Raw genomic sequence first — 25,959 nt, 5'->3', positions numbered from 1 at the left:
CCACGTGAGTAATGACCAACGTATCCCATATGCCTCCTTCTCCCATACAGGCCAGCGCTGTTCTGTTTCTGTGAGTTTCTTGGATGTATATGCACAGGGTTGCAATACTCCATCATTGTTTTCTTGTAATAGAACAGCCCCCACTGCCACATCACTTGCATCTGCCTGTATTACGAAGGGCTTATCCATGTCTGGGTGCCTTAGTACTGGTTCGGCAGAAAAAAGTCTCTTTAGTCTCTCAAACGCTGCTTGGCACTCCATTGTCCATGTTAGTGGCTGGCTAGGTTTTACTGAGGAAGCTCCCTTCATTTTTAGTAAGTTAGTGAGGGGCAAGACTATCTGGGCAAATGAGGGGATCAATTGGCGGTAAAAGTTTGCAAAGCCCAGGAAACTTTGTAGTTGCTTTCTTGTGTGGGGTGGTGCCCAATCTAATACTGCTCTGACCTTCTCTGGGTCCATTTCAATGCCCTGGGGGGATATGCGATAACCTAGATAGTCTATCCTTTCCTGGTGGAATTCGCATTTTGAGAGTTTGGCATATAGGTGGGCGGCTCGCAATTTCTTTAAAACCACTCTGACAAGGTTGACATGTTCCTCTTTTGTTTCGGTGAAGATATGAATGTCGTCCAAGTAAACAAGGACCCCCTTGAACAGGTGCTCCCTTAGAACGTCATTGATTAATTGCATAAAGACTGCAGGGCCCCCTTGTAATTCAAATGGCAAGACTTTGAATTGATAGCACCCCATGGGGCAGTTAAATGCGGTCTTCCATTTGTCACCTTCCTTAATTCTCACATGATAGTAAGCTTCCCTTACTATCTAGTTTAGAAAAAAATTTCCCTTTCGAGAGGTGTGACAGCATGTCTTTCATGAGGGACAGGGTGTATAGGTTGCTTTCACTGATTGTATTTAGGGCCCTATAATCCACGCATAAGCGTAAAGAGCCATCCTTCATCTCTCTAAAGAGGACCGGGGCAGCCACTTTAGGCTTGGCTGGCTCAATGAACCCTCTCTCTAGGTTTTTTTTAATGAATCTTTCCATTTCCTCCTTCTCCTTTGGGCTCATGGAGTATAATCTGGACTTTGGGAGTTTTGCCCCAGGCTTGAATTCAATGGCACAGTCTGTGGGTCGGTGGGGGGGGGAGAGCTCATTCGCCCTCTCCTCACTGAAAACTTCAGCAAGGTCTCTGTATTCCTCTGGTATTTCTGTTAGTCCCTTTTCCTCTCCCATGGATACTTTTTCTGTTATTGATTCTGGTAGCCCCCCTTGGGATTTTAAGTCCATAGGGTCCCCCTTTGGGAATTTGATTTCTGTCATCCTCCAATTTACCCAGGGGTTCTATTTTTTTAATCATTCCACCCCTAGGATCATTGGGCATTCCATGCCTGGGGTCACCACAAACGTTATGTCCTCCTCATGTTTGTCCAGGGAGAGGTGTATTGGTAGAGTGGCTAGGGTAGCTGGCACCCCCCCCCCTGCTATGGATCCATCTAACTGGCCAAATGAGATTGGTTGTTCCAGTCTCCTGGATGGAATGCCCAGATTCCCCACTAGTGTCGGGCTAATGAGGCAGCGGGTGCAGCAAGAGTCTATTAAGGCTTTCACCTTCACGGCTTCGAGCATGGGGGGAATTAATATAGTCATTGTCTTGAAGATGGGTGCGATGCATCCACTTACCAGGGGTTCACCCTCCGAGCTGTCATCTGAGGCGTCCACACGTCCTGCGGTGTAGGCTGGAGTTCTTTCCCCCTGATGAGCAGAGGTAGGGGGTTCCGCAATTTCCATCATTCTCATGGCCGTTTCTTTTGGCTTAGCTGAAGACTTTCTGGATTTGCTGATTGGGGATCTCTCTGGGTTGTGCTGGGGGGCTTTGGAGCAGCATTCTATAGCTCGATGCCCTTCTCTTCCACACTTGAAACACCCCATTTGCTTCTTGGCTGTAGCCAATGGTTTCACTGGTTCGTGTGTCAACTCAGTCAGGGGGCGGCTCCATTGTTTTCCTCGGCGGTGTCTCTTCAATATGTCGATCTCTGCTTCCTCTGTCAAGATGTGCCATTCCTCAAGTTGGTGTGGGTCCCCTCGGGCCAGGCAAGCGTCATATAGATCATAATTTAGTCCGTCTTTGAAATGACTAAGGAGGATGTCTTCTGGCCAGTTCAGTTTGTTGGCAATGGCCCGGAATTCTTGTGTATATTCAGCCACTGGGCATTTGCCTTGCCTCATTGTTTTTATCCTTTCGCAGGCTTTGCGATCAGCCAGGAGGTCTTCAAATCTTCTTCTCAGAGAGGACGTGAAACAGTTGAAGTCGTTGAGTTCTTGGGCATTGGAGTCATGCATGTTCACCACCCAATCTGCAGCCGGTCCGTCTAGGGCAGATTGCACGATCCGGATGTGGGCTTTGTCGCTGGGGATGTCCCGCCCGTATTCCTCCATGTAGCTGAGTACTTGGGTTAAGAAAAACCCCAAGCGTGTTGGCTCCCCTTTGAATTTCACCTCCAACGGCAGACGTCTTGGAATGGATCTTTGCCTCCATTGTTGGTGGTAGTGTCTTCCGTCCAGGTCGCCATTTGTGGTTCAGTAGGGGGTGGGGACTACTTGATCAGCAGATGTCCCCGGGGCTGCAGGTTCTGCTTCCCCCTCGGTGTCTCTCCCTTTGCGGCTCCAGGTGCTGGGGCGGCCGTAGGGCTCAGGATTCTCCTCTCTTAGGGAGCTGAGAGTTCTCTTCATCAGGTCAATAGCTTTCTCTAGGATCCAGTCTGAGTACGGTGCCCAGCTTTCTCCCTCTTCATTTGCGTGCAGGGATTTCTCCATCTCCTGCTTCCATTCTGATTGCTTGGGCCCCTGTCTCAGGGTCACCTTTCTTGATTCCTTTCCCCACTCATTTTTCTTTCCAATGCCCATTGACCAGCAAGGCTTGTGGTCCCATGTCTTCACCACTTCTTCTCCTGAGGAATCTGACCTTTCGGATCCCAACATCTGGCAAGGTTCCAATTGGGTCAGCGGCTCTCTTTCCAGGGAGTTTTCCCCCTTTCTTGCTCCATTGTCTGACATGGTAATTTTTTGCAAAATCCCCTGGCAAGGGTCTCCCTTCCAGGTGGATTAATTTTGCAAGTCCTGTCTAATGTAAGGACCCACCCCACTTTGCATCTTAAGAAGACAGAACTCTTGGAATAATTCTTCCAACAGGCATCCTTTATTAAGAGAAAATGGTTGCAGGCGTTCTAGACAGGACTTGGGGTCCAAGCTCTCCCATTCAAGGTTTTAAGGGGTTCCCCAGTAGCCCCACCCAATCACCCCCCTATTCCAGCCACAGTCTCAGGATTACACTCCCACCCCCTTTTTCTTACTGCCGGCTGGATGGAGACTTCAAAGAAAACTACATGAAAGGTAATAGCCCCATTCTTATGGTTAGCTCTTTTGGCAATACACACATTCAGTTCCTTTGAAGTGTACCAAAGGAAGTGAGGGCCATAAAGCCCCTTTGTTCACCCCCTTCCCTTCATCGTATGACAGAATCCATAGAAGGCAGAAATGGGTTTTTTTTATAATTGATAACTAGAGATGAAATATAATTGGATTCTGACAGATTTCCTATGTAAAATAAAATAAAAATAAAATAAACTTTGAGGTATTTTATGAACAAGCATGACCTTTGAATCTACTTTACAGATGACTCAAAAACAAATATGGATTTTTAGTTAGTATTTCATATCTCTTCTTCAAAACAGGCAAAACAGGTGATACAAGGTGGCCTTCTTTTTAGTATTTTTGGAATGGGGAAAGTGGAGTTTCTATATTGTTTGCTTATAATAACCCTGTCATGGATTACAACCATTATAGATAAGGGCTCTCACATAACTTGTAAAATAAAAAGCAAATCATAGGCTAGTTTGGGTATTTGGTAATAGCACTGTTGATTGGCACCTCAATTTTAGGTTGAATTCTTTGCTTGATCACTGAATGATTTACATATATGAATGAATTATCAAGTTTCAATAATGTCTTTCAGATGGATCAATGCAATTTTCAACTGTAGTCAAAGGATGTATCCTCATTTGTCAATCATCCCAAATGAATTTTAATTTAAATTGCTGAAAACAACAGAAAAATCAGCATGGCATTGCTTCAATGCAATGACGTATATTGAAACACTTTTATTATGTTTTTCACACAAACCTATATTAAGCCCTAAATTATTGTTATTCCTTGCCATAAATTGAATCTAGAAAATGTAGCACTGTATCTCAACTCGGAATAAAATCCCATTAACTTCAATGGTACTGAGAATAATAGAATTATAGAATTGTAAGGGACCTTTTAAGATACTGTATTAAGTTTAACTACCTTCTCACTGCAAATAAGAGCATATAGCAAGTTATGCAGATGAGTTGGAATCTAGAATTCCAACTAACCAATAGCCATACTGAGAGGAGTCTGAGAGTTGTCCTTTCATTTGTCTAGAGAACTCCAATTTAAGGAAGTTTGGAGTATAAAATTGCCACCCAGAAGTAATACATAAGTACTTTGATTTCTACTCCATATGGCTCCCTGGAAATCTGTAAATTCTTATTAACTACAATAGTGGAAGTAATAACATTCTTCTTCAGAGATAAAATAGTCTGATTATTGATACTAGAAGTCAAGTGATTTTTTTATAACATTTGTGTTCTTTAACAGATTTTATCAACGTAATCCTGTTGTCTGGTTCAATGTCATGTTCCTCAAAGAAAGCAGATAAGGTAGGCAACATGAAAATTTTATTTTCATCCAATTTTTTTTGCCAAAGCTGCAGTTTCATTTGGAATGATCAGATCTTTTCAGACAAATCAAGGCACGTTGCATTTGGTCCTTGCAGTGATAAATTTAACTCATTCAAGATGTCAAAGATGTCAACCAAGTAAGCTATTTTCTGCAGTTTGCTGTTATCACTGAAAATAGCTTCAAATTGCGGTCTTTCTTTCTGAATAAAAATCGTTTTGAGTTCATCACGAAGCTCAAAAACACATTTTAAAACTTTTCCTTTCGACAACCATCTCACTTCAGTGTGAAATAGCAGAGCATTGTTTGGCGCATCCAACTCATTGCACAGTTGTGAAAACAATCTTGTGTTTAAGCTGCTTGCCTTTACAAAGTTGACACAATTTATGACGCTTTTCATTATTTCTCCTAATTCTTGTGGCAGCGTCTTTGTTGCTAATATTTGCCGATGAATCATACAATGAGTTCCGATGACTTTTGGTGACTCATTCCGTGCCAAACGTTGAAATCCAGATCTACATCCTAGCATAGCTGGAGCACCATCTGTACAAACACCACAAACCTTTTCTCAAGATATGTTATGCTCTTTCAGAAATGAACCAACTTTGTCAAATACATCACGTGCAGTAGTTGTTGTTTCAAGAGGTTTGCAAAATAGAAACTCGTCTTTAAAGTCACCATCGTAAATATACCTCATGTAGACCAGTAACTGGGAACAGTTTGCAATGTCTGTAGATTCATAAAACTGGATGCTAAATATTGGAAGTGGAGCAGATTTAATTTCTTGGATTACCTGATCAATAATATCAGCAGACATGTCATCTATTCTTCTGCGGATAGTGTCATTGCACAAGGAAACTGCATTCAATTTTGTCACACATTCGTCTCTGATCATAACTCGAACAAGGTCTTTGGCCGCTGGCAACAGTAACTCCTCTGCAATAGTGTGAGGCTTCATGGCTCTGGCAATTCTGAGTGCCACCAAATATGACCCTTCAACAGCCACTACATTTTGTCTGTGGTACTTGCCACCAGTGTCAAGTCTGCCTTTCTTCAGTCCATCAGCTTTTGCTCTGAAATAGTTTGTGTCCTTGCCAGCATAGCTTGGATGCTTGCTTTCAAAATGTCGTTTAAGTTTGTTAGGCTTCATCAATTCTGCTGATAAAACTTTGGAACAAAGTACACACTGCAGTTTTTCAATTCCCGCTGTATATATAGACGTGAAGCCATATTGTAGGAAATCCTCACTATATTTCCTTTTCCTGATGTTCTTCAGATCCATTGTCTTGAATGGTTTGCTAGTGAAAATATGTAACAATAGCTTTAATAATACAAAACATAACACATGGCATAGTTCAGTCAAAACAGTTCATTAAAGTTTCCTATGATTTACCATTCTCTGTGTTGTTCTATTTACAAACCCAGTGTTTCTCAACCTTGACAATTTTATGGCATGTGGACTTCAACTCCCAGAACTTCACAGCCAGCAATCACCAACTCCATGGGAGGAGTCTTATTCCTTTGGTGGAAAATCAACTCAACTATCCTGGGAAAGAAACCAGGCTCATGCAATTCAAATTTTTAGCCAGAGATCTGAGACCATGAGAAAACACAAGTCCATATTTAGGTGGCCACATAACTGAGTATTCATCATGATTTGGGAGCCCAAGATGCACCACCCAATCTCAGGGAGTGTAGGCAGAATCTGCTCAATATATAGACATATATATGTACTGGAATTGAAAAAATGTTGAGTTTTTAGACTGGAACTTTGAAGTGCTTAAATTAATTAGGTGATTTTTGTGTATAATAATATGATCTGATAAGGTATGATAATTATTTGGATGTGATTTGAAGTTTGTGTAATGAATTGAAATGAAGTAAGGTTTAACATTGTTTCTTTTTAAAACTAAGTTAGTTATTATTGGAAGAAGATATAAATGAGACTGGTGATTAAAAGAGGGATGAGAGAGATTAAGAACTTGAACGTATCTGGAAGACATAATTGAAGTGATAATCTGTTGAAGTAAAACAATATTTGATTATGGAAATTGTAAATTGATAAAGTCTTAAAATAGGTTTAGTAGTAACAGAAACTTAAACTAGAAATGGAATACCGTATTTTCTGGCGTATAAGACGACCCCCAACTTTTGAGAAGATTTTCAGGGTTTAGGATTCTAAACCCTGAAAATCTTCTCAAAAGTTGGGGGTCGTCTTATAGGCTGGAAAATACGGTATTTCCTAGTTTGATGTTACCTAGTTTGGTAATGAAACATCTGCAAGAAAACACAGAGATCACCAAACTACAAACCAGAAGTCATAGGCAGCACATTGCAGAAGTTACCAAAACTGTATCAAAGATCTGTATCTCCAGATCACCAGTTGATAGCATCAGTTGAGGCAAATTCTAATCCACACATCAAGAGGGCATCCAGGTGAAGAAGATTCATTCAGGAGGAAAGGAAAGCAGACTGACACTATTTGACTGCACATCAGCTCAGCTAGTTGACTGGCTCCCTCCCAACCCCTTACTGATCTCAGACACTGATTCTGGGCCAAACACAAGGCAAGCAAAATGCCATCAACATACTGATGCCACCTCCTTCCAAAGTCCAAGCTGATTTCTTTGAGCATTTGTTTGTACTTGGAAAAAAGCAGAGTAGAGGAATATTTTTTAAGTGGATCTGAGTCAGTGGGAGACAATGGAAGGTTGCAGGACCAATTCTGGGTATCTGCAGCTCTGTATCTGGTGGACATGGCCACCCCCAAATGACAGAGGTTGTAATTAGAAAAAAAACCATTTCTCTGGATGTTTGTAGGAAAACTACAAAGGTGACCAGAATTACTTTTAAAATAGTCAAAAGAGTCTCAACTTAAGCCAAGATTTACTGATGAAAAAGTTGCCAAGTGTAAACCATGCACCACAAGCTTCTTTTGAAGAGAACAAAGTCAAAAAAAGAAAGCCCTTTAAAACAAGCCTTCAGACCAGAAAGGATTTTATCACTATGCTTAAAAAATAAAAATCCATTAGTAATACTATATCACTGCTGCTTGCAAAGGGCTCCCCTTTATGCCGAACCAGGCACCTGATGAACTCTGGCAAGACCAATCAACTTTGTGTAAACATCTTGAAGGCTTTGGGATGTTGAAAGGGGTGATTTAAAAACCACACCAAGCCTCTGTATCAAGGGCCAGTTTTCCCACCATGAGGCAAACGCTTCTTACCACCCACCTAGAAGAAGCCCACTAGTAGCAATTTCCAAAATGCCCAGTGTGCCAGCTACGCATTCTGCCAGGAGCCTAAAGATCGGAGTTCAAGAAAACCCACATGATAGATGAGCTCTCCTGTGTGGACATCCCAGCTTGCAAATCATCCACGCCGTTCAACCCAAGACTGACGGGCCATGCCCCCTCTCAACTTCTGAAGGCAACAACACCCTCCTCTGCCACCCAGAACCCAAGCTCTTTCCCAGGGAGAACAAAGTCTGCTTAACCAGCTGCAGGAGCAGAGCACACAGTGTCCTCAGCTGCCCCTCCAGCCTACTTCGCTGGCTTGCCCTTTGCCAACCAGGTGCTCCAGGTCCTACAGGTGATACCTCCCGGTAACAAGGGGAGACCTTAATTTCTCCAGATGCCACAATCTGACAGTTACCTCTGAAAATTCATATATCCATGCTATAATCACGGACATCATGCTAATCAATTTCATTCGCTGCAGGGAAAGACATTTTGAAGATGAGATCTGAACATTAGTGATGGGTAAAAAGGATCAAGAACTCTTATTTATAAAGCCCCAAGTAGAGTGGGCCTAGGACTCAGTCAACAACGTGCAGAGAAAGAGCCACTATGCAATTAAATCAGAAAAGCAGATTGCAGATTCTGGAAACTTACCCTAAATAAAATTAGAAAGATGTTTCCTGCTCTAGGTCCCAGTAAAGAGTTTGACAAAATAAATTCCAAATTGAAACTTTTCAAGCACATGTATAAAATCACGCATACTTGAGTCGTATTTACGTTCACTGAAAACCAAGGACTCCAGCGAGGCTTAAATTCAGAAAAGGGACTTGTATTACCATTCGACCTCCTCAAAGTCAGCTGTTCCGATTCACCGCACTGCAAATCACCAAAAGGGAAGCATGGAAAAGAAGGGAATGGCCAGCCTCGCAGCCCCGTCGCTGATCCCAGACCTCCCGCCCGGCTGAATATATTGAGCGCGGCTTTTTTGGTTCAGGGAACGTGGACGTACTCGAGCTGGTGGATAAGGGGAGGGGAAGAAAAAAAAAACCGGCAGAGAAAGTGCAGGGCTTTTTGGGAAAGGTAGTCCTTGACATACAGCTGCCTATGGCCAACAACTCGATCTGGACTCTATCTCCCAGAGCGCACTAGGCAGCGAGCTGGTAGGAGGCTTTCTCTGTGCGAGCCTCTCTTATGTAGTTCCAGATTCACATTGCATCCTATCAGGCCAAAAGGCAATGATGTCACCTGCAGGTTTGTGAGGCAGCGAGGCTGGAGTTACTGCTGCTGGCGGCGGCGGCGGCAGCAGAGGAGGAAGCGAGCCTGCCTAGCTAGCACCCATTGTAAGCAGAGCGGGGAACTGGAGCGGGCGGCATTGGTAGCTCCAGAAAGGATGCACGGGGGCTTCAGGTAAGGCGGTCCCTGCTTCCCCCCCCCGGCTCACTGCAGGCGGCAATCAATGCCCAACCTGAGGGCCCATTTCCAGATGGTGGCTCGGCTTGGGTGAACGTGATATGGAGGAACCTAAGTTACCTTCCAAGATGGGGGAAAATAATAGGTGAAGTTTAAATGGCTTTCTCTTTGATCCCGGCATCGGGAGAAGCAGCTTTTGAGGGACGCCCGAGCTTTAAGGTTTTAAGCTGGGCTAATCGGGGAAGCGCTCTAGTCTGCAAACGAGGCAGGTCTTAGGTTTAAAAGGGGAGAAAGGGGCAGAGAAACTTTAAATGCGTTTTCTTGCAGTGAGAGGTAGAATCTTCAGGGGAGAATATGGGCATCGCTGTGTGTACTAGATTCGCTCGTTTCTGAAAATATCCCTGCGCCCCTTTTCGCCTCCCAGAATTGTGTGGTTCCCTGAACAGATCTGCGCGAGAGGCCAGAAAAATGGGATGGGGGGTTTCGGGGAGTGTAACAAAAGGTGCAGATGTCTTTCCCCCATTTCTTTCCGGTTGCAGCCTTTCTTTCCTCTGAATGGGGTCGGGCTGGATACACCGCGAAAGAGATTGGCTTGAAAACCCGGTCTGTCACCTTTATCATTATCTCCCCTCTCCCCACACACACATACTTTTTGTTGTTGTTTGTTGCTGCTGTTTAAACAAACACGCACACACTCTCTCTCACACACACACACACACACACCATTGCTGTGGGTTCAATGCGGCCAGAGAGAGAGGGAGTTTTGATTCTGCTGGCTTATCGCGAAGACATTTGAACAAGCAGACTAAAAGGAGGCGTGTAAGTCGTGGCTTAATGTTGCCGCAACAAGACTTGGTGTGTGTTTGGGTGGACGGTATGCATGCTTGCCGTCCTCTTTATTGCAATCTCTTTTAAGCTCGTGGCACCCTTTTGCTAACCCCTTTCCCCCAGAGAGGAAACTTACTGCTTTTGGTTGTTTCTCTCTTGCTTTCTGCTGCTTGCTCTCTCTCGCTTTCTGCTGCTTGTCCTCTGTATCACTTTCTGCCATGTGCTCTGAAACCGAAACTTCCTAACTTTATATAGAAAAAAGTTGCGCATGCGCAAAGAGGACGGAGGGAGGAACGGCACTTTTGAAAGCCAATAAGAGGGAGTAGAACAGCTAGGGAAAAAGTAAAAAAATGGTGGACAGCGTGGTTTGGCGACCTCCGTGAAATGGTTGATCGACCCCAAATGGGGTCGTGACCCATAGGTTGAGAACCACTGATCTAGAGGACAACAGTTGCCTATTTCCTTTTCTTTTGGAACAATCTGTCATGGTTCCAACAGATGAAACTCTTCAAAAGAACTTCGAGGCGTTGTTTACCTTAAAGAATCTTTTATTCGAGTAGCATAATATTGGCACTGCATAATCAAAGCCAAAAACTGAATTCCCCTCTCTGGGCACATAGTATCAAAGCACAATTCCCTCCTCCAATTAACAGTCATAAATCACATTCCCCAATTAGCTTGAAGCAGCGGCTTCCTCTCCAGTTCTCCAGCCCATCAATTCTTTATCAGCTCTGGGCTCAATAACCTTGATTCTCATGCTATATTTAGTGTTGTTGTGTCTAGCTAGACTCTCATTCACATCCCCCCCCATGTCCCAGCATCATCTTACTCTAAAAGCGAAAGGGAAAAGATGGCTACATTTTAATCTGTTGTCAACGCAAAACATCCGATGTTAGCAGCATTGACATCCGGCCCCCCTTACAAAAAGGACAAATCCTGTAATATAAACAAAAGCACAGGTTAGGGATTGCCTCTTGGTTTATTAGGGTGTTTCTTATAGAACCAATTAATGAGTTTGTCATCTTTCACATCGCTAGACTTCACCCAAGTGGCCTGAGACAACGAATATCGAGAATACGTTTTACTTCATAGTGAGTTTGTCCTGCCACCATGAGGGGTCTGGGTGCCTTCTTAGGGGGAGGTCTTAAAGTGGAACCCTGATAAGGTTTCAACAGGCTGCAATGGAATACAGGGTGAACTTTTCCTAAGAGCTTAGGGAGTTTTAATTCCACTATGACCAGGTTAATGATCTTTACAATGGGGAAAGGTCCCAAGAACTTGGGTCCTTACTGGGTAATTTGAGCTGTAAATATTTAGTTACAGATAAACCTTTTTCCCAACTTGAAATGTTCTTTGAGGAGCCCTTTTTTATCTGCCTGCTTTTTGTAGGTCTCGGAAGTCTTTTTTAAAGCAGTTTTTGTAGTTTTCCAAACTTCTTCCCACCCCCTCACCCTTTGATCAAGTGTCTGGGAAGTAGAGGGCTCCTGGGGGTATGCGGGTGTTGGGCAGAACTCTTTTCCTGTAGCCACTTTAAAAGTCATGAAGCCAGTGCTGCTGTGAACTGAGTTATTGTAAGCCACCTCTGTGAAAGGGAGGAGGTCAGTCCAGTTCGTCTATTGGTAGCTAACATAGCATCTGAGATATTGCTTCACCATTGAGTTTGCAGATTCAGCTGCTCCATTAGTAGACAGGTGAAAAGCAGATGATAGACCTCAAGATGAGCCAATTAGTTTGAGAAAACGTCTCCAAAACATAGCTGTAAACTGCACCCCCCATCCAAAATTATTCATTTAGGCACGCCCTGCAGCCGGTAGATGTGTTTCAAGAACATTTTGGTCAGTTGTTGGGTGGATGGGAGCCCTTTGCAGGCGATGAAGTGAACCTGCTTTGAAAACAGATCTATCACAGTCCAGATGACTGTATTTCCTTTACTTTCAGATAGATCTACTATAAAACCCATAGCAATTTCTTCCCAATGGTTGGGAAGGGTCTGCCACTGGCTGCAATAACCCATGGGGTTTCCTTAGAATTCTTTTCATGGTGTCATATACAGCACAACTCCGGACATAGCTTTCCATGTCCCGTTTCAATCCCGGCCATCAGAATTGCCGGCGGATGAGGTGTAGTATTTTCAAATATCCAAAGTATCCAGCCTGTTTTACGTCATGGCCATGTCGGAGAGCATTAAGGCGGAGGGTCTCTGGCTTTCTCCCCTTGTAAGCCAAACCATCCCTGCATGTTAGGGAGGTTTGATTGTCTTTGAACCATTGATCGGTGAGGAGCTTGTTTTATTTTCTTTATCCTAGTGTCATCAGGGTTAGGGGCTCTTGAAGGTGGGATTCTTCACGGCGTGAGTTGCGAAGCTGTTTGTGGATTGGGGATAATTGCCTCATTAACCTCTTCGTGCTGTTTTTTGTAGTGGGGCAGTCTGCATAGAGCATTAGCTAAGAAGTTTTTTCTTCCCAGTATGTACTTTAGAGAGAAGTTAAAATGGTTAAAGTATTATACCCATCGCACTTGTTTCAGGGACAATTTGTGGGGAGTTTTCAGTGATTCTAGATTTTTGTGATCAGTCCATACTTCAAAAGGCAGCTTGCTCCCTTCTAGATAGTGTCTCCAGTTTAATAGAGTCTAGCGCACAGGTCGGCAACCTGCGGCTCCGGAGCCGCATGCGGCTCTTTGAGCCTTCCCCTGTGGCTCCCAGCCTCCTCTGCCTTTGCAGAGAGAGACAGAGACAGAGAGAGGAAATTGTGCTTCCCTGCTTCTCTCTCTCTCTCTCTCTCTCTCTCTCTCTCTCTCTCTCTCTCTCTTTGTGTGTGTGTGTGTGTGTGTGTGTGTGTGTGTGTGTGTGTAAAAGAGAGTGCACTCACAGTGTTCTCGGAGGAGCTGAAAAGCATACTGGGCAGAGCTCCTCCCCTTTGCTGCATCTCTGCAGGAAGCAGGAAGCAGGAAGGGCAGGAGAGAGCTAGCTAGCCCAGCTAGGCTGACTTAGGAATTCTGGGAGTTGAAGTCCATGAGTCATAAAAGAGACGAGGTTGCTTACCCCTGAGCTTGTTGGAAAACAGTTTGAAGCTTGCCAGGTGAGCAGCAGATGGGGGGGGGAGAAAGAGAGAGAGAGAAAGAGAGAGGGAGGGAGGGAGAGAGAGAGAGAGAGAGAGAGGAAAGAGAGAGAGAAAGAAAGAGAGTGGGGGAAGAGGAGTGGCATATCAAGGGCAGATAGAGAGGGAGGGAGGGAGAGAGACAGAGAGAGAGAGACTCTTTTGACATCTAAAATGAAGATAACACTGCATAGGTGAATGTCAAGTTTCAGATTCACTCCACTCTTCTCAGATTACAATTCCAAGCAGAGGAAAAAAATTGTTTAAACGAACAGTTCCCCCCTCCTCCTTCCTGTCTCTGGCTCTTTAAGTAACGCAGCCAGCCGAAAGAGAGGGGGTGGGGAATCTCACCACCCAAAAATAGTTTCATCTCCTTCATATGCATTTTTCAATAAATTCTCTCATACATTCTTCATGAAATTCTTCTCATACAAATATTTACTATTATTTTCATGGTTAGGGAGAAAATGGGTGGGTTTTGAAGGCTAACACACACTTCAACAAATTAACTCATTCAGTTCCATACTGACTGTTTGCATAAAACCATTCCACATACAATTATTTCATTTCATACTTTCTCCAGGCAAACCATATATTCTTAGCAAGGCCTTTTTGAATTGTTGTTATCAGAGAGGGCTTTGAGCCTCTTCCAAGTCTTGGAATAACAGAATAACACAGACAAACATATATACACAAATACTGTTACAACAACATTTATTTAGACATATAACTTGTCTTGCAAGAAGTGAGAAAAATGACAAGGTGATTTCAACCAAAAAGTGGTTTTGAGGGCCCTAATCATTTCCCATTTTTCTCACCATTCCAAGCCCAAGCATAATGTTCTGAGTGGCCACACACACACACATAACACAAAACACAACAGGGTTAAACTTAACAGATTGCAGAGTTTCAAAGCATTCCGATTGCTCTGAGGGAGTACATTTTGATTTATGTCTTCTAACTAATCAGCAAAGAATTAGCCTCTTCAGAAGAAGCTGAAAATCCAATTAAAGATGTTTTTAGAAGGAATAAATGTTACTTAGTTGCAAGCAGAAGGGGGCTGATAATTAATTGCCCTTCTGAAGTATTTGGGTCCATTTTTTTCTTCCTTGCCTGACAGGACTGAACACTGAATACATAGATGTTTATACTGAAGCCCAAGGTTCAAGATGTAATTTATGCTCTATCTTTTAGCTTAAGCGTCCGATACTCAGAATTCGAAGAACACTGTTTTCCTATCTCCGCCCACCAGCTCCCTTGTGTCTGCCCCAGGTTAGAGGAGGAATCTGAGTTCCTCCATGCCTGTCCTTGCTTTTGCGGGGGCCGAGATAACTTGCAGCCCATACTTACTCACTGAGGGGTCTCGTAAGACAAAAGTGCACTTAGGGGTCTGTTCCAGACGATGGTAAGTATGTTAGCAGCTGCTTCTTCCTGTAGGGGTCCCAAAACAAAATGTCCCTGCTGAGGGCACCAGCTGTAGTAATCAGTCCTTAGTCATTGAAGGGTACAAAGAAATGGCCGCTTTCTACGCAGCCTTTATTGTTTATATAGAGTTTTACAAATAGCAAAAGATACTGCATGGCAATAGCATTTCATTGGCTAAAATCCTTTACCAATCATCAAGAGTAAAAAGCTAGAGGCCATAAACAGGGAAACTTGTTGTTCACCAGCCAGCCTTATCAAATTGGGAAGGTCACACAGACCTGCGCACTTTCACGTCACTATGGTGATGTGAGGGGGGGGGAGATAGATGCAGAGAAAAGATACAAGCATTGGGGGGCAGTTTTCTGCGCACGACTGTTATGAAGATAACACTGCATATATCCTTTTTTTGCCTTTGTGTGTATGTAATTTTATTCTCTTAAAGCATTCTCTTGGTGATCATTGTTTTAATAGTATGGATATTCCCAAGAGTCATATTTTTACTTTTATTTTTAGTGTGTGTGTGTGTGTGTGTGTGTGTGTGTATGTGTGTGTATGTATATATATATATATATATATATATATATATATATATATATATATATATATATACACACACACACACACACATATATATATACATACACACACACACATACATACACACAAACACACACACACCTATAATAAAGGTAAAAAAGGATATATGCAGTGTTATTTTCATTTTAGATATCAAAAGGATTTTGCGGCTCCCGGTGTTTTGTTTTTGGTGGGAAACGGGTCCAAGTGGCTCTTTGAGTGTTTTGGGTTGCCTACCCTTGGTCTAGCGGGTTGCAAAACCTCATTTTCCCACACAGCCCACCTCGTCTTTCACTCAGTGATTTTTTTCGAGGTTTAGGTGCAGAGTTGTAGGGTCCCATTCTGGTTCTTTTGTAGTAGTACAGCTCCAATGGCCACATTGCGGCATCGGCTTGAATTACAAAGGGCTTCCCTGGGCAGGGATGCTTTAAGTTTGGTTCAACAGCAAGTAGTCTTTTTAAGTTTTCAAAAGCAGTTTGACAGTTCATAGTCCATGCTAGTGGTTGGCCCAGTCACAGCTTTCCTCCCTCTTTGCCTGTTTTTAGTAATTCCATAAGGGGTAGGGCAATTTCAGCAAAGAAAGGGACGAATTGATAGTAGAAGTTGGCGAATCCTAGGAAGCTCTGGAGCTATTTGCGAGGCTGCCATTCAATTACAGCTTTCACTTTGGTCGGGTCCATTTCAATGCCCTCACTGGAAATTCGGTAGTCAAGATAATCTAATCAGGTCTGGTGAAACTCACACTTTGATAGTTTGACATAAAGTTTGGCATTCAACAGTTTCTTTAATACTTCTCTCACTAGTTTTATGTGGTCAGTCATATTCATGCTGTATGTCAGGATGTCATCAAGATACACGAGAACCCCTTTGTATAAATGGTATGTAGGACTTGATTAATCAGCTGCATGAAGACAGCTGGAGCCCCCTGTAGTCCAAATGTCATGACTTTAAATTGATAGCTCCCCATGGGACAGTTAAAAGCAGTCTTCCACTCATCTCTCTACTTTATCCTCACCCGGTAATATGCCTCTCTCAAGTCTAACTTAGTGAAGACACTCCCCTTTGCCAGGTAGATTAATATGTCCTTCAGGAGGGGGAGGGAGTATTTATTTTCCACACTCACTGTCTTCAGACCCTTATAATCTATGCAGAGATGAAGCGACTCATCTTTAAAAAAAAAAACATCAGAACTCCCACAGTAGACTTGGCCTATTCAATGAGTCCCCTAGCTAAGTTTTTGTCCACATAACGCAGCATCTCCTCCATTTCAAGGGGAGACATAGCATACATCCTCGGTCGGGGACGTTTGGCTCCCGATAACAGTTCAATGGAGCAATCATTGGGTCAGTGGGGAGGCAGGGCGTAACAATCTTTCTCACTAAATGCCTCCGCTAGATGCCAGTACTCGCTGGGGATGAGTGGCTCACCTGGTTGAGATAAGGCAGCCATGTGCGCCAGCTCATTGAGTGGGCTAAAATCTCCTGTAACATCCGTCAAGTTAAGGGGGGGCTTGGGTCCTATGGGTATTCTTAGTTCTCATTCCCTTCTCCCACCAGATAAATGGCTTCCATTTGTCCTACTAAGGTAGCCCTAGGATCAGAGTCTCAGTCATTTCTGGAGCCACCATGAAATGAATGAACTCCCAGTGCTGACCTATTTCTAAGCATACAGGTTTGGTCAATTGCGTGACTAAAGTTTCTCCCATTAGGGAGCCATTAGCTTGCTCAAACCTCATGGGTTTGGAGAGCGGCTTTGCTCGTATGCCCATTTTCAGGGCAAGTGATAAGCTAATAATGCAGCAGTGTCAACTAGTACTTTTAAATCTACCTGTGCCCCCGTCTTAGGGATTATGAGTTTAGCAGATAGTGAAAATGGTGGGATGTGTCAACTCACCATTGGGTCGTTCTCTCCTTCATCATCACTGTCATAGGAGGGTAGAGCAGCGGCAGTCTGGCTTGGGTCTCGGCACTCTCCTGTGTGGGGGACATTACTTGGGCAATGGGTTCCTGCATGATCCAGTTGGTTTTCTCTTTTGTTGGCTGCTGGACTGGTTTCTTCCTCACTGGTGGTCCCAGTCTATTCTGCTGCTGGGGGTAAGAGACTAGGCAATTCGCTGCTCAGTGTCCCTGTTGTCCACATCTAAAACACTTTATCGGTGGCTCAGAAGGTCGCCTGGCATGCTCACTAGCCATAATGGTTGGAGGCTTTCAGGTGGGTGGCTGTCATTTGGGTTGATTTGGCCTCAACTCGGCTTCCTGTGGGGGTGGCTTCTGATAGCAGGCGAGCTGAACATCTAGTCCAATGGTGGCGAACCTATGGCACTGGTGCCAGAGGTGGCACTCGGAGCCCTCTCTGTGGGCACACATGCCATTGCCCCAGCCTTGCCTCCCCCCACGACCCCACCATCAGCCCCCTGGAGGAGAGTCTCCCCCAAGCATAACCCACATGGAGCAGCACAGCCAAGGATATGGCAGCCAGGCAGCACAGACAAGACTCTGCCCTCACACCCCATCATGCACAGTTGATGCTGCAGGGCGCAGGGAGAGGGCGTGACCGCCATGGCGCTGCTGGGTGATCTGCAACAGGCCCTGAAGGCAGTGAGTGGCTCTTCGGGCAGGTGGGAGGGGCGGGGCAGGGGGTGGAGCAGGGACAGGGCCAGTTTTTGGGCATTCAGTCTCTAAAAGGTTTGCCATCACTGATCTACTCTTACTGCTGCCTAGTACCATTCTTGCAGCTGATCAGGGACTGCTCTATAGATACAAGCCTGAGAGAGGTCCTTGAAATGATGGACTAGGCTCAGGCCACCTCTCTATTCTGCCAGCTATCTTGCAAAACTCTCATATGTATTCTAGGGCAGGCCTGCCAGCTTCTTTTATTTTGTGGGCTTGCTCCTCTGCTTTGAGGACAATGGATGAGTCTTTGAACCTTGCTCTAAGTCCTAGGAGGAAGAGGTGGGGGTCCTCTAACTCGGGTGCTTGCTCATTATACAAATTGTTCAGCAACTTGGATGCTTCTCCTTCCAAGCTGGACTCAATCACGTCAACCATAGTGGCTGGGTTTGTATAGAAATAAGCCCAGCAGTTCAAGTGAGACCACACCTGATTGAGGAAAAAGATCAACTTCTCCGAGTCCCCATCAAAGGTGGCTCTAAGAGGTGGCACCATCAGTGGTTGCTGGCCTCCCCATTGTGGATGTTGTGTCCCCAACTGTTGCTGGTCCCCTCATGGTGGCTGCCACATCCCCAGTTCGGCTGCTGCACTGCCAGAGACTGATGGCTTCCCACCTGGGAAGGCTGCGGCATTCCCCATTGTTGTACAGGTCCTGGGCTGGGTGGCCGGTAAGCATGCTGATCCAGGGTTTGGCTGTCCCAGTGACGGCTCAGGCTCTTATCCCATCGGTGGTGATCTGGGCTTTGGGAGGGGCGATGACTGGAGCTGTCTCTCCCCGTGGGGCTGGAGGCCATGATCAGTGGCTTCGAGGACAGGGAGGCTGCCTGTTCTACACAGGGGGGACTGGGGGTTCCCCTTGGTAGGAGTTGGTGGCTGCCTCACTGATCATCATGATCACTTGCATATGGGGAACAGGAAGGTTGTTCTCCACTCTTCATCTCTAGTTCCTCAAATCTTTCCACCAACCTCTCCACTGACTGACTACAGGCTGCGGACAGGTACTTCCACTCACCCGAGTCCTCAGTGGCAGAGGATTTTGTGGTTCTCCACCAGTCTGAGGAACATGACATGTGGGAACCCCCTCTTTGCAGCTCAACTTTGTCCACCTTTGAAGCACCTGATAGTGGCAAGGCCATCTTGGGGTGTCTGGAGTCTCTGCTGGGTAGGGTCCATTCCGACAACCAGATCAGCAGTCCTCACAGCTTGGGATTTGCCCCTAGCTGGGAGGCCTGAAAAAGTTCCTTCTCCACCAGCGTGCTGGCTGTTGCTCCCCCCTCTGGGGTAGCAGCCGCTGCCAAGGTGCTGGTTTCAGGCGCTCTTTCGTTCTTCATGTTGATATCTTCCCTGAATCTTTGTTGACTTATCCCTCAATTCTAGGGACAGAGACTGGGGCTTGGGATCCTAAGATAGTTAAGGAAAATTTGGAGTTTTGGGCTTAATGTCATGGTTCCGACAGATGAAACTCTTCAAAAGAACTTCAAGGCATTGTTTATGTAGAGGTGAGAGACAGGCAAAAGTCGTGAGCAGAAAACTGCCCCCCCAACGCTTGTATCTTTTCTCTGCATCTATCTCCCCCCCCCTCACATCACCATAGTGACGTGAAAGTGCGCAGGTCTGTGTGACCTTGCCAGTTTGATAAGGCTGGCTGGTGAACAAGTTTCCCTGTTTATGGCCTCTAGCTTTTTACTCTTGATGATTGGTAAAGGATTTTAGCCAATGAAATGCTATTGCCATGCAGTATCTTTTGCTATTTGTAAATCTCTATATAAACAATAAAGGCTGCGTAGAAAGTGGCCATTTCTTTGCACCCTTCAATGACTAAGGACTGATTACTACATGTTTACCTTAAAGAATCTTTTATTCGAGTAGCATAATATCGGCACTGCATAATCAAAGCCAAAAACTGAATTCCTTTCCTCTGGGCACATAGTATCAAAGCACAATTCCCTCCTCCAATTAACAGTCATAAATCACATTCCCCAATTAGCTTGAAGCACGGGCTTCCTCTCCAGTTCTCCAGCCCACCAATTCTTTATCAGCTCTGGGCTCAATAACCTTGATTCTCACACTGTTTAGTGTTGTTATGTCTAGCTAGACTCTCATTTACATCCCCCCCTCCCAGCATCATCTAAAAGTGAAAGGGAAAAAGATGGCTACATTTTCATCTGTTGTTAATGTAAAACATCCAATATTAGCAGCTTTGACACAATCTTGTATAAGTGTGTACATTCAAGTTTAATTTGATCTTGTTATTTCATTGCTGTATTTGATATAAATTTCAGTTCTACGTCCTATTCTTAGCAAAAGCTGTGTCTTTCTTATTTATTTCCATTATATATTTTATAGAGTAGAAAAAAAAATCAGCAGTCTAGAGGTAGACTGAGGATTTTAGAAGTATAAATATCATTTAGAAAATAAATATTAAACTAGCCCCATCAGGAACAATGATGATTGTTGAGAAGATGATACTGACTTAACATAGTGGTGGATACAAAGTCATCAAGGGAGACAAAATGACATAATACCTTCAGCCAAAGTTGTATACCATGATTCCATGGTATCAAGGATTATATGTTACAAGTAGCTTCATTTACATTGATTAGAATTAGTGCCATAGTTCAAATTTTCTGGATCACATTTATAAAGTTCAAAGTTCAACTGCATATTACTTTGTAGCTGTATTTCTAACATGTGTCTGTATATGGTTTTGTATTGTATATTGTATTTTATAAAGGCACAAGGGTGTTTGCCTTATATCTATGGACTGACATAGCACAATCAAAGCCTCCTTACTGAGTATAGAATTTATTTAGAATAAGAATTGTGCTTGCTTATTTCAACAAGAGCAAGCAAGATATGTTTTTACTGCTTAATCCTGCAGAAACAACACAGTTCTTTGAGGCTGACTTGGGAATGATTCTCCATAATATATTTTTTCTGGCATAAATAAAAATATGCACACACAACATACTTTTAGAACTCAGGCTATAAGTCATGGAAACAGAATTGTTGCTGGTAAGGAGCAAAAGGCTGGAACAGAAACAAGTTTCAAGTGAGTTAAAGATCCCATACTACCGGTAATATTTTCCTTCATCTTCCATCTCCCTCCTTTTATTTTTTTTTTAAAGCTACATTGAAGCTGTCTGGGGAAACTGGAAGGGCTGTTTCCCAGCTCTTGGTGCAAATACAAGAAAGCCTGGCAGTGTTGTGGTAATATAGCTAAAAACTACAGAGCATTTGCCACAGTGATTATGTACTTGCATCTGAACTTCAAGCAAATACATGACATTGGAGTCATGATGCATAGTTCATCCTTTACTCATTGCCAATGAAGAAGTCAGTTTACCTAAGATCTCCTTAAATTTGATCAACTTAAAACATAAACTCTGATTAGGAAGCCCCAGGTTTTATTTATATTTAGGATATCTGTGTCTGCCATTCGAAAAAGGTTCGTGAGGTAAAAGAAACATTAATAAAGATTAATAAAAATGTAAGAGAAAACACACAAAAGTAACCAGTAAATACAATAGGGAAAAAAATCTATCAATCAAAGTTATTAAAATTGCTAACAAATCAAGGTCTCTTTAATAAGAAGTCAAAGTTGAAATCAAAGTTCAGATTCAACCTTGCAATGAACTTTGGGCATAAAAATGTCAATTCTCTTCACAGGGTTTTATAACAATTATTGTGATAACCTGAATTTCTTTGCTCCAAAAGTATTACATAAATAGTGAGAATATAACCATTTATGTGGATAGACTCCTTACAACTTACTTCTGAATTAGACACATAAATAAATACATCATAATTTATTAGCTGACCTACTTAAGAACCATCAAGAAACTATTCAAAGCAACTGAATAATTTTTGCACTATTTACAGTGTGTGCGCTCTTAGAATTTTTGTGTTTTGGAAACATTTTCTATATATTCATTTTAAAAACAGAAAAGCTAAGGTTATTCACAATATTTTCATAGATCATAGAATGTTGGGGAAAACACAGATAAAGGACTAATAAAGAAGCAAACTATTTTAATGCCTGACTAAATTTCTATCTATGCAATAGGAAGGGGAGGAGGAAAATTAAAGGTAACTCCCTGATTTCAGCTCAAAGTAACAATAGTGGTATTATCTGAAGAGAAAGATATTTGAATGCCATTTCTGTATTCTGAGGATGTCTTATGGAAACTGACTAGGAAAAAAACAAACTTCTATCCACACAGAATAAGAGTTGTAATGTACATTAATACTGGAAAACATTCAAAAGAATTTAGAACTTCCACATCTTTTTAGTTTTACTCATCTGAAGGTGGCCTTGCAAACAAACATGAATTACATGTAAGATTGTGCAAGCCTAACTTCCGGACACAAAGGCAGCAAGGTGAATCATCCTGCTCAATTACCTACCTACTAGCAGAACTCCACACATGCTGGAAAAAAAAAAATCTTGGATCTACCTGAGGCAGAGCGAGAGAAGATAGTGGGATATTCAGCAAAACACTAAATGTAGGGAAAGGGATACATTTTTCCATCTGGTGTTATAACTCAAATGTATTCCAGAAGATCCTTTAAAAGAGGATTTTGCCAAACTTGGAGAAGGGAAAAGTTATTGTAAGGACCCACCCCACTTTGCATATTAAGAAGACAGAACTCTTGGAATAATTCTTCCAACAGGAATCCTTTATTAAGAGAAAATGGTTGCAGGCGTTCTAGACAGGACTTGGGGTTCAAGCTCTCCCATTCGAGGTTTTAAGGGGTTCCCCAGTAGTCCCACCCAATCACCCCCCTCTTCCAGTGACAGTTTCAGGCATCACAATCCCACCCCTTTTTCCTTTCTGCTGGCTGGATGGAGACTTCAGATAAACTACCTGAAAGGTAAATAGCCTCCTTTGTTATGATGAGGCCTTTTGGTGCTATCCACATTCAAACCCTTTGAAGTTGTACCGAAGGAAGTGAGGGCCATAAAGCCCCTTTGTTCACCCCCCCTCTCTTTCTTTATGACAGAATCCAGAGAGGGCAGAAATGGGGTTTTCTATAATTGATAACTGGAGATGAAGTATAATTGGATTCTGACAGTTATGTTGCAAGTCCATGAAAAGAGTTAGGTGCGAGTTCTTGATTAGAAATTGAATAAATAGGATTTTTTCTATATTTCACTGGTACACTTCTGTAGTCCTCCCCAACTTGGGATTCTCCATCTGTGTTTGCCATTTATGTTTCAGAATTCCCAGACAGGATGGAGAGCTTCAGATGCAAAAGTTGCTCCATAGAACCATAGTCAACAAATCAGCATGTTTAGTCTTTTGACATTCAGTAATTTTGTCAGGCATTTGAATTCAACAATCCAAATCTATAAGTCAATCAATTTATATCTACCAACTCTTATGCACAATTACCATAATTGATACAGTCCATTGGTATGAAGGATACAAAATATGCTTGCTTATTCAGGCACTTGATGTCTTTTAGGTTATTTAGTAGCCAGTGATTTTCCTCTTTTATAATGATTGTAAGTTGAAAAAGGTTGCCCTAGCATGTCAGAAACTGAAGGAAATGAAAACTAGATAGGAACTCTCTTCTTCTGTCCATGATGTATTATGGAGGTGTTGAATTTGGCAGCTGCCATTTCAGGTAGCCCTCGACTTATGACCACAATTGAACCCAAAAATTATGATGCTAAGCGAAACAGTTGCTAAATGAATTTAGCCCTGTTTTATAATCTTTCTTGCTACAGTTGATAATGAATCACTGCAGTTGTAAAGTTATTAACATAGTTAAGTGAATTGGGATTCCCCACTGACTTTGCTTGTCAGAAGGTTGCAAAAAGCTGATCGCATGACCTCAAGACATTGCAACCATCATAAATATGAGTCAGTTGCCAAGTTGTCTGAATTTTGATCACGTGGCCATAGAGATTCTGCAACAGTCATAAATGTGAAAAAAGGTCATAAGTCATTTTTCAGTGGCATTGTAACATTGAATGGTCACTAAATGAACTATTGTAAGTTGAGGACTACCTGTATAAGGAGAAAATACCATTTTTGCAAGCTCCATTTTGGATGTCTGCCTTGATTAAAATTTAGGTGGGAGAGGGGAAGCAATAAAATGGAGAAAAAAATTGTAATCTATACAAGTCATGAGCCCCAGAATGGAATATTTCCAACTGCTTTCTTTGGAGTGGGTCCTCCAGAGCTTACCTGGAAGATTGGCAAAACCCAAAATAAAAAAAAAAAGACAGTTCTTCAACCTGTCTAATGAGTAGGTATGTTGCACTTTCACCCTCCAGAGTAGCCTCCTAAATAGCTATCTAAGCTTGGAAAGATGAGCACTTTTTTTAAAATGTATTGTTTAACCTCTCAAGTTGCTTGCCGGCTGCTATTGGTGGGCGTTTTCCGAGAGGGAGGGGTCTGCCTGGAAGGAGCAGCTAGGGGATGCTGCCCCCCTGTCACATGATGGAAATTTCCACTCTTTGACTCTTTTTCAAAAGGAGGAAAGAAAAGAAAGGAGGACGAGGTGGAAGACGTCTGTCCACACTTCCTTCTCCGAAGCAGTAGCAACTTTTGGTCCGAAGGGTATCCCGTAACCAGAAGCGCCTGCCAACATCTCGGCCCAGGTAGGCAAAGCGATCTTCCCGAGCGGCAGATATTCCCCTCCGACGCATCGGGCCACCTGCCGCTGCGCGTCATTGGGAGAATGCCGCGCTGGCTTTTCCCTTTCAAATCATCCCGCCAGGGAGGGTCGCTGAGGCGAATGGCAGCTACGTCGATAGCAAACAGGGGGAGGTGGTGGTGCGCGGGAGAGGAAAAGGTGCCTCGGATATATCTAGCTCCCTCACTGCCCCCGACCCCAACCCTCCTCCCCACCACACACTCCACCGCGAAGGATCTGGCTGCACGCCGTCGGAGCGATCCTGCCGAGCTGTCGTCAGGCGAAGCGTTGCAGCCTATCTCTGGAAAGGCAGACCGGACAGGTGGAAAGAAAGTGGGGGACCTGAAATGGGCTGAAGGGAGGCAATACAGTGAGAGAGGGGCAGAGTGACAGAACAACGTGCAGGAAGGCCAAAGCAAGGAACGAGGCACAGTGACGGCAACTCGGGGCTGATTTGTATGAAGAAAAGAAATTCAGAAGGTTTATGGTTGAACGCGCCTATTTATACAGAGTGCATTTTAACAGCAGTAAGGCTCGGCTGGATATCGTCCCTTGCAGTTCCAACTAACGCTAGAAAACTTCCTTCAAACCTCGCTCGTGGCAACGGTGAGCAACAGCCCGAGTTCAGTCTCGAAGAGCTGGTTGCAGCGGTCGGACCCGCAGGAAAACAAACCGGCGTCGCTTTTTAATTTTTTTTCCGAAGCGAGAAGGCTAAACGGCAAGGCCCATTCGGCAGGCGTGACTGAGTCAGTTCGCCCTCGTCAAGCCGTTGCCTTTCAAACGTGCTTGGACTCCAAGCCTCAGGATTCGTGGGCACCGCTGGATATTCTGGGAGCAGAATATATCTGCAAAATATCCGCTTGTGAGGAGGGTCGCTGGGGCGGCAGATATGCCACGGGCGCCACAGGGCTCCAAGCCAGACTGGGACGAACGGCTCGGTATTAAGGAACTTCTTGGCTCGTGACCGCGACTGGACAGGCCAGAGGGCTACCCGCACAGCGTCCTCCTCGCCTCTTCCTTGTTTCCGTCAGGAAAGGGCTCTCGGGCTGGCTGGGCAGAGGGCAGTCATCAGAAGTACCTTCCTCGGCGCGCGGCTACAAGGGCTTGTCGATGTGTCCCGCCTTGAGATTGCGATCGGGGTCGGGTTGGAGGAATGGGGATCTCCTCCCGAGCCCGGCCGACCACGTTGCTTGAGAGGGCTTCTCCCTTTAGGGAGCGCTAGGGAGCAATGTGTCTTATGCTCTTCACCATCATCGGTAGCCACTCTTGGATTCAATTTAGATGGGTTGCTTCTCAACCTCAGAAGGC

General features: G+C 43.9%; 1 protein-coding gene and 1 pseudogene across 1 annotated transcript in view; one reads left to right on the top strand and one right to left on the bottom strand.

Moving 5' to 3' along the window:
* Nucleotides 1-4,640: 4,640 nt before the first annotated feature.
* LOC120312268 lies at nucleotides 4,641-14,956 on the bottom strand (annotated as a pseudogene).
* A 9,484-nt stretch (nucleotides 14,957-24,440) lies between these two features.
* The window catches only part of LOC120312266 (sodium-coupled neutral amino acid transporter 4-like), a 99,621-nt gene continuing 98,102 nt past the window's right edge, over nucleotides 24,441-25,959 (top strand). The window contains exon 1 of the mRNA XM_039352771.1: nucleotides 24,441-24,616. The gene's annotated coding sequence lies outside the window, so the exon portion shown is untranslated. The remainder of the gene's footprint in view (nucleotides 24,617-25,959) is intronic.

The sequence above is a fragment of the Crotalus tigris genome, unplaced genomic scaffold, assembly GCF_016545835.1.
Source record: "Crotalus tigris isolate CLP2741 ecotype Arizona unplaced genomic scaffold, ASM1654583v1 scf7180000018470.655259, whole genome shotgun sequence".
Classification (NCBI taxonomy): domain Eukaryota; kingdom Metazoa; phylum Chordata; class Lepidosauria; order Squamata; family Viperidae; genus Crotalus; species Crotalus tigris.
This window is presented reverse-complemented; position numbering and strand designations above follow the sequence as displayed.